General features: G+C 49.3%; 1 protein-coding gene across 1 annotated transcript in view; it reads right to left on the reverse strand.

Annotated features, from left to right (window-relative positions):
• The window catches only part of VDR (vitamin D receptor), a 54,087-nt gene extending 47,404 nt beyond the window's left edge, over positions 1-6,683 (reverse strand). The window contains exon 1 of the mRNA XM_032348002.1: positions 6,604-6,683. The gene's annotated coding sequence lies outside the window, so the exon portion shown is untranslated. The remainder of the gene's footprint in view (positions 1-6,603) is intronic.
• Positions 6,684-14,478: the final 7,795 nt, after the last annotated feature.

A 14,478-nucleotide genomic window follows, 5' to 3' on the forward strand; every position in this document is an offset into this window, starting at 1 on the left:
AGCACTGTGGAAAAGGGTTTGGCACTGTAGAGCAAGGCCCCACCGTGTTCCCTGCGCCCCAGCAGCTCTACCCCCAGGCCAGCCCTTCCCCGCCCCCCGGAAACCAGCGCAACATGTTCCCTCCCAGCAGTGTCACCATGATTAACTCCACACTGGAAACAACCCAAACATCCATCCCCACAAGGGGCGATGTACACATTGCGGCACATCCTTACCAGGGACACGACGCTGAGGGACAACTAATTAACTCTGCGTGCGTCCACATGGACGAATCTCAGACACGTGATGTGGAGGGAAGACCTACATCGCAGAGAGCATGAGCGGAGGTAAGCTCCAAAGACATGCAAAGGCAAATAATACAGTGCTTTGTAAAGCTTACATAGATGATGACTTAACAAGAAAAGGGAAGAAATACCTAACGAATATTCAAAATATTAGTGGGGTGGAGAGGGAGGAAGGGGATGCAAATGGGGAGAGAAATGGGAGCTTTTAAGGTGCTACCGATGTTCCATTCCGAATTTAGGTGATGTGAACAGGACATATATATATATATATAAAATACACATATACCATTTTATCCTTTAATCTATACATAAGTATATTGTGTGTATGATAAAAAGAATTGAAGACTCTGAGTCCCTGAGAAGCTAAATAACTTTCCCAAGCTCATCAGCCGACAAATGGCAGGAAGAGAAATTTACCAAATCTGAGTTCAGCCAGGTACCAAGACAGCCATTCTTGGATTCTAAAGGTACCTCTCACAATGATGAGCTTCTGGTCTAGTAGATTTGAGAATAACCACAAGACTCTTTACTTCTCACTGTTAAATTCCCAGTATCTTGAATAGTTCCTGTCACACAGTAGTCCCTCAGTATCTACTGAATGTGCCCATGCTTTTCCAGGGCTTACTTCATGCCCGACACTTTACTTACATCATTTCTAGTCCCCACACATGCTCCATAAGGGAGCTGTCCTTATCTCAGTTCACAGATAAGGCACCTGAGATTCAGAGAGGTTAAGAAACCTTTCCAAGGTCACGAGCTAGAAAGTGACAAAGCCAGTATTTGAACCCAGGAGCGCCTAACCCCAACCCTGTGTTCCTCATATTCCGCGAGGCTGCTAGCACAGCTTCTGATAGCACTGCCTAACATTTCAGTGGTATGCCGAAGAACCTTGGAGGCCCCCGCTGAAGGGTGGGCTAAGCACTTTTTCTTCCTTCTCCCCCCATCTCCAGGCTCTGGCACCGAGGGTGGCTGGCCTGGCCAGGCCCAGCATCAGCCAGTAGGGCAGAGCCATGGTCACGGGTTAATTATGCAGCGTGGCAGCCTGCCGCATCTCCTTCCACTTTGGTTTCCCATATACATGCCGGAGAGAGTGATAGCAGCTACCCCCAAGCAGAAGCTGTCAAGATTAAAGGAGATAAGAAATTGCACAGTGCCTGGCAGAGGCTGACACATGCGGCTAGAGTCCATTTCTCCTTACAGGTAGGCTAGCTTCAGGAGTGTTCCTTAAGGGGTGGCTAGGTGGGGAAATGGTAAACAGGGATGAGCTTAGCTTCCGGGACAGTGGGACAATGACCTTTCCTTGGTGCCCATAGCACATAGTAGGTTATCGATACAGTGGCTTGTTTGAAATTGACAGAGTGTTTGTTACTTGTCTTCCAGACCATTCAAATCTTATTTGATCCCATGCAAACTCTCTGCCCAGAGCTTGCTATCTCTCAAGTTGTTGTCATCTGTTTTTACCCAAGTTAGGTACCCAAGACTACTACTGGAGAGGCCCTGAGGCCTGCGGGTGCTGGCAGAGAGAGACTCCTTTGAGAGGCCACTGTCCCCAGAGTAACCTTTGGGCAAAATGAGCTTGCACCCAGGTCAACCTGTTCAAACCAGTTAGTAAACCTAACCCTGCCACTCACCAACATTTATTGCTGGCCTATTATGCACAAAGCATGGCACTTGATGCCCTGTGGCTTCCCACTGAATGCAGAATTGGTAGGGTTCTGTGGAGGTAAGACAGATCCAAGTGTGAGTCCTGACTGTCCCACTCCTTGGCTATGGAACCTTGGCATGTTGCTCAAGCTCCCCAAGCCTCAGTTTCCCTTGTGTACAAGGAGCATAGCAGTGGCTCTTATCTCACAAGGTTGTGGGAGCTCTGAGAGGCCACACATGCCATGATGAACCTGGCACAGCCCTGGTCCCACTGAGCTCAGCATTCAGAGTAGATGTTCCTGGAGCTGCATCCCCAGTGCCAGCAGGTGGCACACACTAGATGTATCACTAGCAAAACCTTGGGCCTCATAGGTGCCCTGCAGTGCCTGGAATGTCACACCTTGTGCAACACTTCCAAGCTTCAACCTGTGGTCGGAAGCCCAGTGAGAGGCAGCAGCTTCCCAGGAACTGGCTTCTGGGTCCTGCCCAAACTCCACTTGCCCGCTGGTCTAGCTGCCACACCCTACTCAGGACCAGGACTCTCCCCAGTGCAGAATGAGGACTTTGTGTGGCATCTGGTTCTGGAAACACTACTTAGCCTATTCTTTGGCACGGGACCTGCAGGGCAGGTTCACAAAAGCATGACACACGCTTAGATGCCCCTAGCGCCTGCTGCTTCTGCTTCTCAATTTTGCCATCTGCGGATCAGCCTCCCCCTCTTCCCCTTCCAGCCCAGGGGTTCTCTTCCCTTCCCTGGCCCCACAGGTCGCTTCAAAGTGTGGGACTTCCCAAGAGGTGTCCACCTGTCCTCTTCATTTGTTGGTGATGAAAACAGCTTCCTTCCTTCCAGAGTGGTAAGTACCGATACCCTAAGGATGAGGCTCTGCCCCCACGTGGGGCTCCCTGGTCACTCTCATGCTGGACCCCCTGAGGATTCTCCAGGGAGCCCACCCTGAGCATTTGGACCATGAGGACCAAGAACACAGAAGGGAGGCAGTTTCTTTTCTACATGTCACTGCAGCAGAATACAGTCACTGCCACCAACGCTTGGAGCTTGGGTTGAGCAAGAACAGTCTGTCCCCGCCCTAGACCATTTCCCCAATAGTCAGACTAGAGGAGACAGGCAAACTCCAGCGTCCAGGGGGACTGACTCCATCTCCTGCTAAGCGATTTCTCTCTGGCTCTGACCTCCACTCTGTTCACCAGTTCCCCAGAAACTGACTGCAAGTGACCTGTACCCTTTATCCACATAAGCAAGGTTTGACTACCTCCCCTTCTTGTTGTTTACCCGCTTGGGAGCTGGACTTCCCTGTGGTTTGATGTGGCCCCCCGAGATCTGGGAAGCTGGAGAGACAAAATGAAGAGGCTGCAGTTAGGGGGGAAGAGGGAAGAGGAAGCACAAGGCCAAGTCTTGGCTCCATTGTGAATCCCAATTCCCCCAGGGGCAGCTGAAGGGGAGTTGGCAGGCCTTTCTGTCCCCATCTGAGATAGGGGTGGGGCAGGAAAACCAAAGGTGAAGCCAGTCATAAGCCAAGGGTGAAGGGAAGTCATACAAGCAGGTGGTAGGTTGGGTGGCGGGCAGGTAGGAGAGGCTGGCTGTGGGCAGTCCTACCTCAAGGAGAAGCCTAGAACTGGCTGATTAGTACCAGGGAACAAGGTGGGCTATTTGGGGCTGCCTTCAGAATTAAGCTACCTCCGTCTTCCCTTCACCATGAAGGAATTCCCCCACCTTCTCTTCCTCGTTACACCCACTCCTACCCATCTTCCCCTTACCAGTGCGACCTCCGCTGGGTTTGGAGAATGACTAAATGTCCCAGTGAGGCCTCGACAGCTGCAGTGTGTGTCCATTGTCCTGACATAACTTATCAACAACACCCCTGTCACACTCAAAGTCTCCCAGTTTGGACAGTAAATTATATGGTCACTGTCTCTAGCTCACCCAGAGGGCATGGATGCAGGACAGGGTGAAGAGGGGATTAGAGAAAAGCATGACTGGAAGCAAGGCCCTGTGGTCCAGAGTGACAGTCAGGCTAGTTTCTGCCCAGCTGGATCCTCTCAGAACGGGATGGTAGTGAGGAGACAGCTGAGAACAGCTGCCCCTCCTGGTGCTCACACCATCTCAGGGAAAAGGCCCAATTTGATGGGTTCTGCTTCCTGTCATCCCTCAGAGGGCCTAGCACCAAGCTGGGTGCCTCAGAGTCTCTTAACCAAACCTTGTCATTTCCTCCCTTCCCTCTACCTGCATCTAAAACAGACTTGCAGCAGCGACAGAAAGCTGGGGGGCTAGAACTCATCCTGTCCAGCAACAAACTGGACCATCATCTGTGCTCAGACTTTCGGTGCTCCTGAGTCTGTCCCTCCAGCCACCAGAACCCAACTGCTAGACAAAGACAACAGCAGGTTTCTAGCAGAGGTTCCAGAAACAGATCTCAGTCGAGTTGGCCACTGTCTCCTAAGGATATGGGGTGCAGAAATGAAGAGCTGGAGCTTGTCTCCTGCTTGGATAACTATTTGGTCTGGCCCCTGAGCCCCAGGCCAAACATGGAAGACACTGGCTTCAGAAACTGGGTACTTGCTCTGAGATTGGGGGGTGGGGGTCCAGGGGTTCCTCTTGGTGCTACCTCCGGAACTTAATCCCCAAAGGAGTTCAGTTCTGAGGTGGGATGGGAAGAAGACTGAGAAACCACAAACACGAATAACCAGGGCACCTCAAACTGTACCAGACCTTCCACAATGTTTCTACAAATAAAGTAGGAGGCCCTTGACCAACATGCTGTGAGGGTTCAGGAAAGCTTCCTAACTCTCCTTCCCTCCTTTCTTACCTCACTCTTCTCATTTCCTACATTTTTTCTCTTCCCTCCTTTCTTATTCTTTACCCTGGAAAAGGTCCAAGTTGTGGCTAATGAGGGAATAACCAAACTGAAGCCATGGGACCCCGCCAGAGTACAGACTGTGAATCCCCAGCATTTTGCAATTTGAGTCAGCCCCACACCACAGATGGTTGTGGGCTCATTTCATACAGGTCCAGAGAGGCTGCTGAGTGGAGGCATCGGACTCAGAGACTCCTATTTCTGCTCAAGGATCTGAACTACCCAAAACAAAAGCCAGAGAGAAATTTACAGTCTTACTACCTCCTGGTCTGGCTGCATACCATTCAAGAAGGATCCTCAATCTCCTCCAGCACTTGGACAGAGAAGGGACAAGGAAGCCCCCCTCCCCCAATACACAACATTCGAAGGTCACAGAGTTGAGGTTCCTGTGCCCAGACTATTCATTTCCACCTCAACACACACACACACACACACACACACACACACACACACACACCCCACCCTGCCAGCTTGGCTTAAAACTTTCTTTGACAAGGCCATGGCTTCCCTAGTCCTAGAATCTTCCTGAATTCTTGTGCACACCCACCTTATTAACAGAGATGGGCCACTTACAAGATCACTAGGCAGATATGGAATGAGAAGCTGGAAGTCTATGGAACTGGGATGTACCTCCTGATCCTTGGAGAAGGATAAGAGATGTGGATTTACCACAAATCCACAATCTCTTCACAGTCATACCACAGCGATCCCATAATCATTGCTGTGTTAGGTGTCCCCGTCACAGGAGTGGCCGCCACGGGCCACGAGGAAGACAGCCTTCCAGCAGGGAGCTGGAGTGGCACTGACTCTGCCTAGGAGAGCTTCTGCAATGCTCAGAAAATGCCTGCCCAGTTGCTTGCCTGGGCTCCGGCCCCTCTGGCTGCAACTGAGCCCAGACAGGAGGCTGACTCACTCACCGCAGGGAGGAGGAGGAAGAGGAGGAGGAGGAGGAGGAGATGCGGGAAGGGCCTGTGCTGGGAGATTCAGTGCTCTCCCAGCCCAGGCAGCCTGGGTCTCAGCCTCAGTGGTCCATGGGGGAGGGGGGCTGTGTCCACTGCTCCTTCCAGACCCATGTTATTCTCTCCCAGCTACTTCTCCTGAATTCTCCCCCACCACTCACAGATGTGGGACCCTTCACTCTCCAAACAGAAATACTCCCTGAGCCCCCCTCCTCAATGAGAGGTTTGTCCTTAAGTTCCTCTCAACATCTATGGATGGGCTCTCCTGAAAAAATAAATCCAGTGCATTAGGGCCAACTAGGTCTAAAATCATCGGTGGTTGAAAAAGGAAAAGAAAAGAAAGAAAGAAAAAAAAAACCACCACTCTACTTAAAAGATCCAACTCCACCATCGCAGGTGACCCTACATAGGTCCTAGAAGATGATAAGGCCACACGCACCCCACCTCCAGGAGACCTCAGCACCATCGACAGCCAGTCTCCCCTTCTTACCCCTCCACTCCACGCCAAGGCTCCCCAACAGAGGAAGAAAACAAATGCTTCTTGTTGCCCAAGTTGCGGAGAGCTGTGCTAGCAGAGAATTCGTGTGTTAAACTCCCTGAGCACCGAGGAGGTCGCTGCTCCTCTCGCCAGCCTGGCACGGACTTTAGCTCTTCCTCAGACCTCACTGTCCCGTCAGTGCCTCAGCCTCATGGCACGACAGCCCGGATCTCAGGAGCCAAGTTTGCTCCTGCGATGTAGACTCTCGTGCTTGCACCCGGGCACTCAGGACGGGTACCCCCGACGCCCCTCCCCCGGACCCAACCCCGATCGCGGGACCCCCTTCCCCGCGGCTCCCGGCTCCGCACCTGGTCCGGCGGGTGGGCACGCTGCTCCGCGCTCCCGGCGCCTCCCGCTCGGCAGCTGCCTTTTGACAAGCAGAGACAGCCCAGCACCTGGCCCCGCCCCTCTCTAGTCCCCGCCCCCCGGGCCCGCCCCTTCCCGTGGCCCGGCCCAGAAGACCTGCCTCGCCGGGCGAGAGCGCTGGAGGCGCTGCAACCATCTTGACTGGGAATCAACCACCGGGAGCCTCTGCCCGGGGCGGTCCTCCGCGACTGCGGTGCACAGGGCGGGGCTTGCTTCTGTCCTCGGTGCGTGAGAGTTTTGCGTGGTTATGTGTGTGCAGATCCACGCTGTGCCCGCGTTAATCCGTGTTGCATTCGCCCACCTCCCGCCGCCGTGGTTCTACCCAGCCTGCGCGGACGCCTCTCCCAGGTGCGTCACCCCCACCTGGGCAGACCCGGCTGGGACGTGGTCATCTGCCGGGCTGGGGGCGCCTGTCGCGGGCACCGTCGGTTCTCTCTGCGCAAACCTCCGTCGCAAACCTCGTCGAAGCGAGCTTAGTCTCAGCTGCCCTGGGCCCTGGCCCCCGCCATCCGTCCCATATGACACTGGTGTGAAGAGAAGAGAGAAGTTAAAGAGTGTACCATGAGACCTGGAATTGTAGGTAGAGGGGGAAAACATGCCATAGGAAATTTTGCCTAGGAATTACAGCGCTTCCTTGGCTATGTGCTAGGCACCACTTTAGATGCTAGACGAGACATGAAAAAGATGTGGTGCCCACCTTCTTAGAGCTCACTGTCCAGTGGAGGAATGTACAAAGAAACAGACATTGCAACATAATATTCTATAATGAAGATGCCCCCAAAGCCGTCCAGCATTTAGCGAGCTCCTTTGGAAAGGGGAGGAAACATGGCTCAGAGGGACAAGCTGAACAGGTGGAAAACTGAGGCATAGCGAGGTTAAATGGCTTGCTCAACATGGCGTAGCTCTTCAGTGAAGGATAGTACCAGTCTGCTGGTACCATAGGCTCTGAACCATTTATGAAACAGTTATGCTAGACTATATGATAATCGGCCCCTCTCAAACTCTCAATAAGTGGATTTAGAGAAATGGACTGAGGGTAAGCAGAATGAAGAAGCTTCAAAATGCAAAATTTGTTAAGGGGCACTGAAACAGTTCGTGAAGAGAAACTCATGGAAACTTTCCCTCTGGAAAAGTTAAAAAAAATAGAAGAGACTCAGACTGGTTGAACTTGGGAATGGACCATCTATTCTGAAAAACAGGTGAAAGGAAGAGCCCCTTTGGAGGTCCTACCCTAGTGATGGATGGATTCCTGGCTTATCATGAAAATAAAAGAAAGAATCCCCTTGCCCGAAGCATCATGGGAAGGAAAATATAAGAGGAAATCTCTGTGGGCGCTTGGGTGGCTCAGTGGGTTAAAGCCTCTGCCTTCAGCTCAGGTAATGATCATAGGGTCCTGGGATCAAGACCCGCATCGGTCTCTCTGCTCAGCGGGGAGCCAGCTTCCTCCTCTCTCTCTGCATGACTCTCTGCCTTCTTGTGATCTCCATCAAATAAATAAATAAAATCTTTAAAAAAAAAAAAAGAGGAACTCTCTAACAACTGACATCTTGGGGCATTCTCAGAAAGTTCCATGAACCTCTGGAAGAAGTCACATTTGCGGTGCTTAATTGGCCAGATGAGGGAACCTGGAAGCTCGAAAATAAACCTTATCAAAAAGTGGTAGAAGATGACTACTGAGTATTCATTCTACAGTCACTGACTGTGAGTTTCTTCTCACAGCTGTTCATCTGATGTTCATCAAAGTCAGGCAGAGTAGAAAATACTCTCCCTTTTGTACCATGATGGGCAGAGTTGTTAAGGTTCTTGCAGTTGGGGAGTGACAGTCACTTGAACCCAGGTCTTCTCTCTGCACTTTCCATTGTTTCACAGTGCCACTCAAAAAACCCCAGTTATTTCCATGGGCTTTTCACCTATTGGACCGCCATCTAGATAACCCAGATTTGTAGATTGTAGATGTCTTCAGAGTCCCCAGCATGCACTGCCGTGAGCCCCATCACTTGGCCCTAACCTGTTTTTTTTCAATCTTCCCCCAATACCTGATCTGCTCTCTCTCATCTCTCTCTGCAGCCCTATCCTCCATCTGGCTCCGTCTCTCATATCAGACCTGCCGTGACATCTCTAGGCCAAAATGACTGTCAGTTCTCTGGTCTTTGTAGCATGTACTGTCTGTATGACAGGCAATAATGGGCCTGTATGTATATTGAATAATGAGTTTGTATGTATATTGAGCAAAGATAGATACTTAACCTCAGCTTTCTTCTTAGAAATGCTGTTTTGTGAAAGTAGAAAATCAAGAATACATGACATTCACTTCCCCCAGTTTTGTTGTCATCAGTAATTGGCTCCTGATCCTACATCGCCCTAACCAGGGACTAGGAAGTATGGTTGTTCTTCAGACCCGTTCTCTTGAAGACTTTGGTGATGGTCCGCCTCCCTACGCTACACAATAGCTTTTAACTCCTCTCACTTGACTGAATTTGACACGTGTTCTAGAACCTCTACAGAAAACACTCATTTTCTCTTTCTTTTCCCCAAAGTTCATATTTCTCATATTCTCACTCATGCCCCTCACAGTGCGAGGGGGTGGGGGGTGGTCCTTAGAGGGTGTTCACATTGTGCTTTTGTCAGTATTCATCTCTGCAAAGTTACATCAGACAACATCTCATAGGCATTTGCTGTGTGAAGTTGCCATGCTATGGTGCCATGGACCCAAAGATCTGTAGAGAAACAAAAGAGCCCTTCCAGGTGTGAACTGCCTGCGAGGGACGATTCCAGAAGTGCCAGGCTAAGGTTACCCCTGTGCATTTCATTTCCCAAAAGCTGGGGAAAGGCAGAGCCTAGCCTCTCGACCTCTATACCAGACTCCGGGTGGCTTGCCTGGCCTCAGTGGATGGACTCCCCTTTTTTTCAGGCTGTTCACGCACCTTGAGGCTGGATGGCATTCTCTGACCTTCTTGCCATGGGGCCAGGGCTGGAGTGGATCATGTTGTCCCAGTGAGGTTCCCAGAGACCTGGTCCCCATGGACAGAGGATTATAAGCTGCCCAGAAGCAACACTCCTGGTAAAAATATCCCCTTTGAACTTGCTAGAGCACTCCCACCTAACTATCTGCTTTCCCATTTTCCAGGGCCCCTTTCCCTCCTTAAATATTTTAGAGTTATGAGCGTGGTAGAAATGAAGGGAGGACTCTCAGCAAACTCCCACAGAACATTCTGAGAGACGGAGATTCACAGATTCATAGAGACAGAAGCCATCAGTCATCCTCTCAGTTCCCTTGTTTTAGAGAGTAAAAAACATGAAGTTTAGAAAGGTTAACTCATTTGTCTTTTCTAATCCGTGCTAACAATGTCCACTCTGTTTATGTTCTAGATGGTGGAAATGGAACGAATAAATGGAAGAAGCTATAAGCGGAGAAGGCAACCTGAACAAACGGGTCTTCCCAGGACAGTGTTTTTCAAATTTTTAACTGCAGTCCACAGTAAGAAATCGTTTTGTCATGACCTAGTATACCCATGCATATGTGTAAGCTTTATGAAACAAGAGATGCCCTGTAAGATTTTCTATTATTTTCCCCACCCTTCCTTCCTCCTTCCCTCCCTTCCCTTTTTCCTCCTGCCTTCCTGCCATCCTGACTTCTTTCTGTCTTTCTGTTTTTCTTTTCGGAATCCATCAAACTGACTCTACAACTGACAATGAGTTGTTAGCCTGAGGTTGGAGAAGGCCCTCTCACCGTGGGGTTCCCTCATTTGGAACCTGCACCATGAGATTCCCAGAAAGGCCTTTGAGAGAGAGCTTGGCTTATACAGAGCATCCTCAGAACCCTGGAGTGAGTCCTGGTGGCTCCAAGGCTTTGAAGGCTTCTGTCTCCAAGGCCACATGGTCAGAGTTAGGTCACTGAGACAGCATGTAGCCACTTACTTTTTGTGGCCTTTAGCTCAGCTGCCTTACTATTCTCCTATCATTTCCAGCTTTGAGGGGTTCTTTTCACCTTAGGAAGTTTTATGACATCTCAGAAAACCTGACTTCTCCAGAACAGCACAGCTCTGGAGGATTCATGAGCAATGCCATAAGTCAGTGGGTACGGAGTCGTCCTGCCCAGGAAGAGTAGGGCACTGATGGTTATTCAGTCCAAATTCATCTGGCTCCAGGGCTCCATTCCCAGTAGCCCAGCTCATGTCTCCATCACCAGGGCTTTTGGCATTTGTCTTTCCCACCTGCTCCCACATCCTTGAGCCTTAGGCTGCCAGTGGCCCACACACAGTGTCTGCTGGCATGGTAAAGCAGAGCCTAGGGGCCGGATGAAGGAAGGTATGGACTCCCACCTGCACCTTCCAACAGAGGCAGCTGCAGAGCTCTCCCAGCCTCCCAGGTATTTGCTGGGCTCCCATCCAAACCATTAGCAGACAATGATGACTCTTCAAGCCTCAACTCCAACCATGGAGACCAGCAGAATAAACTAGAAGCTCAGGGTCCTTTCCCACCTACAGTTGCCTGTGGCTGTAAGTTTTGCAACAACTACAATTACCCTAGTAGGAGATAAAGAGACCCCTGGCCCTTCATCCTCTGAAAACTCTTATTTTGCTCCTCTAGGGAGGAGTATCTTGTGAGAGAGCCTCGTAGGAAAGGTATATGGAAGGCCCCATGGTGGTGGAGTAGGCCTTGGGAGCAGGTGAGAACACGGGCCCAGTTACATCACTCCTGCAAAGGTCGGTAGGGGAAAGCTGGCTGTTGTCTAAAGAAACCCCGCTTGCACAGAAGGGAGTCCCCTAGGGCAATTAGGCAAAGAGCTCCTTTCCTTCACACCCATGAGCAGAAGCCCCACAAGCCTCATCCTGCGCATGCCTGGTTCTTTCTCCAGAAGGGCAGGAAGGATGTTCCGTAAGCAGCCCAGGAATGCATTAAACAACTCTCCCCTGAGGCCCCAACTCCAGAAAGATGTGGCTGTTGACAGCTCTTCTCCTTTGCCTTTGGCCTCTGGCCTAGGACAAACACTGCATAGCACGGATGCCCCTTTGTTGTATGTGCCTCATTGTCTTTTGTCATTAAAAATGCCACCATTGTTGAAACTGTTGTTTCTGGTGTCCACCTCCATTTCCAGTGGAGTCTTGATGGTGGTGCCGTGTTGCTTTTTGTCATGCACATGTCCTCCCAGCAAAAAAATGGTCTCTAAACATTTTTGATCTAAAAACCTACTGGCAAAAAAGGTTGCTACCCCCATACATGAATAGGATTTTAAAGTTCTATCATTAGCTCTTAGCTCAAGTCATGCCACGCAGTTAACAGGGTGACTCTTTATCAACACCAGCAAAGAATCTCAAATAACAATATTTTGTATTTCAAGTGATGTTCTTGATACTTTTAAACTTTTTACTCACGCCCCTGACACTGCTTCTTTGCATCCAGCAGCTTCATCCAACATACCTGACACGTGACAGGTGACGGTGTTGGTGTTAATCTGTAAATTAAATGTATTAAAGCTTAATTTTTAAAAGATGAAAAATGAGTAAAAAAAGAAAGCCTTTAAGACTGTCCCCCTCTACCCAGTAGATCATGTAGTCCAGCCTCTCTTGGAGAACTCCACACTAGAGAACAGGGAAGTAGGATTTAGAGCGTGAGGATTCAGCAAATGTAGGTGACCCATCCAAGTTTACAGTTGGTGAGTTGCAAAGCAGGGACCAGAGGCCAAATCGACTGCCTGGAAATCCAGGTCTCGCTCTTTGCATCACCCTGTGCCTCCTCTCTCCTCTGTTTTGTGAAGAAATGGAGGCACGTTATATATGAGAATCTCTTGGACGCGGAGAAGTTAAATTCTTTGATCCACTTGGCCTATTAAAGCAAAACCTGAGGCAAGATCTAGGAAGAATCTACTGTGACCATTGTCTGGAACCACAGCTGCCAGTAGTCTGATGCCACAGGCCCCCAGCAGACAGAACCAGAGAGGCAAATAGGACGTGCTCTCCCAGCACTGACTATTAGTAGGAAAGGTTGTGGTGGCCACTGTGGGTAGTGAGGAGTAGCCTGGCCACCACCGGAGACCTTCCTTCAACCCACATTCTCAAGAAGAGTTGTTGTTCATTTAGGGTTCCTTGAACCTGTGTGTTCAGCTTGAGGGACTTCTGAGTGGTAGTTGCCAAGCCAGAAAGAACATGGTGAAGAGGCCCCATCAAGGGCTTCAATCCCTTCTTCATGGGCTTCAACTCAGTGGCACATTTTACCCATAACCCTCCTCCTCACCATCCTTCTTCTCTGCCCAGACAAGACAAGTACTCCTTAGAACTTTCTTTCCTGACCTCCCTCTTCTCCTAGCTTACCTCACATATCTTTGCACCTCATTCATCACCAAGCTTGTCTGTCAACTGGTGGGGAGTTTAAGAGCTGACGGTCAGTGAGTCTATGACTTGGACCTGCCCAGATAGGAGAATAATATTCCAGTTGCCAATACTTCCCCACAGTCTCTGTGCCTTTTGGTCTAGTAAAACCCAAAACACAGGTGATGATAGGTCAAGAGAAAACATTAAAGCAAGTAGTTCTAGGAGCCTGGTCATGAAAGTGCCCACTATTGTCTCCTCATTGGGTGGAGATAGAGGTTCTGAACAGGATGTTGGACCCCAAATAATGAATTACTGCAACTGAGTCTGTGTTCTATACGCTCAAAGTAATCTCAGTATGCCCGTTTCCTGTCCTTAGTTTCCTCCCCACGGAGAACTTTATGCTTGATCTTGACAGGAATCAGAAGTGAATCCCAAAGGCAAATGTCAAGATCACCACTCTTGCTTCCTAAAGATGATTGCAGTAATTAAACCACTTCTGCCATTTTGGGAACTGGAACTCTGGAAGAACACATGCCCCTACATCTTCTTCCCCTCCCCCACTTTCTCCCCCATTCCATGAGACTTAAACTTTGGACTGATACGGTATACCCTGTCAGTTGTGACATTGCAATCTGCCTGATAGAGAGGCTGATTTGGTGCCTGCTGCTGGTCTACTTCCTGGTCAAAGCCCTGAATTTGAGTAGACACAATCCCTGCTTTGTGATTAATAATAGTTTTCCCTCTAATCACTTGTTATCTTACTGCATTAGACTATCCGTTGACATTTGATCTGCAATAATTAAGGATTTATTGCCATGTTTTTTTCTCCCAAACAACACACACCCTTCAAATAGAGGGCATTTGAGGACAAGTGGTGTTGGAACCAGAACAGTTGACAAAGAATTGTATGTGTCAAGGTTGCATTACCTTCATCTCAACCCCAGCCTTGAAAAAGATGTTTCAGTTCTAAGAGTACAATGGATTAGATGCCGTGAATGACCATCTCAGTTGAAATAACAATTTCAGCAACAATTTTAATTAAACAACTTTTAATCTTAAATGTATCACCAAACTGGCACAAAAAAAAGAAAGAACTCTAAAGAACCCAAAATAAAGTGAAAGTAGGAGCAGAGACTGGTGAGCAAGGACCAAAGGGTGTCTTTACCCTGAGAGTGTCTTTAGAACCCTAGAAACCTTGAGCTTTTACTCTGGTGGCTTCACAGGGTGTGGGAACAAGAGATACAGCCAAGGTATTATCCTGCACAAAGTTGGGCCCTCAAAGGGTACACCCCAAAACTCTGTGTAAGGAGAATGAGAAATAAACGTTCACATAGAAAGAAACAGTAAGGAAATTGTTCTGAGTCATTCCAGATGGTAGGAAAAATAATAAATATCCCTTCAGAATTCATAACCAAAAATCTGAGTCTGTGGTCCAAATTCATATGTTGTGTGAGCCAAACAAGAACAGAAACAAAAATAAAAATACCCCTCAGGCAGAAATTTTAA

This window comes from Mustela erminea, chromosome 6 (genome assembly GCF_009829155.1).
Source record: "Mustela erminea isolate mMusErm1 chromosome 6, mMusErm1.Pri, whole genome shotgun sequence".
NCBI lineage: Eukaryota > Metazoa > Chordata > Mammalia > Carnivora > Mustelidae > Mustela > Mustela erminea.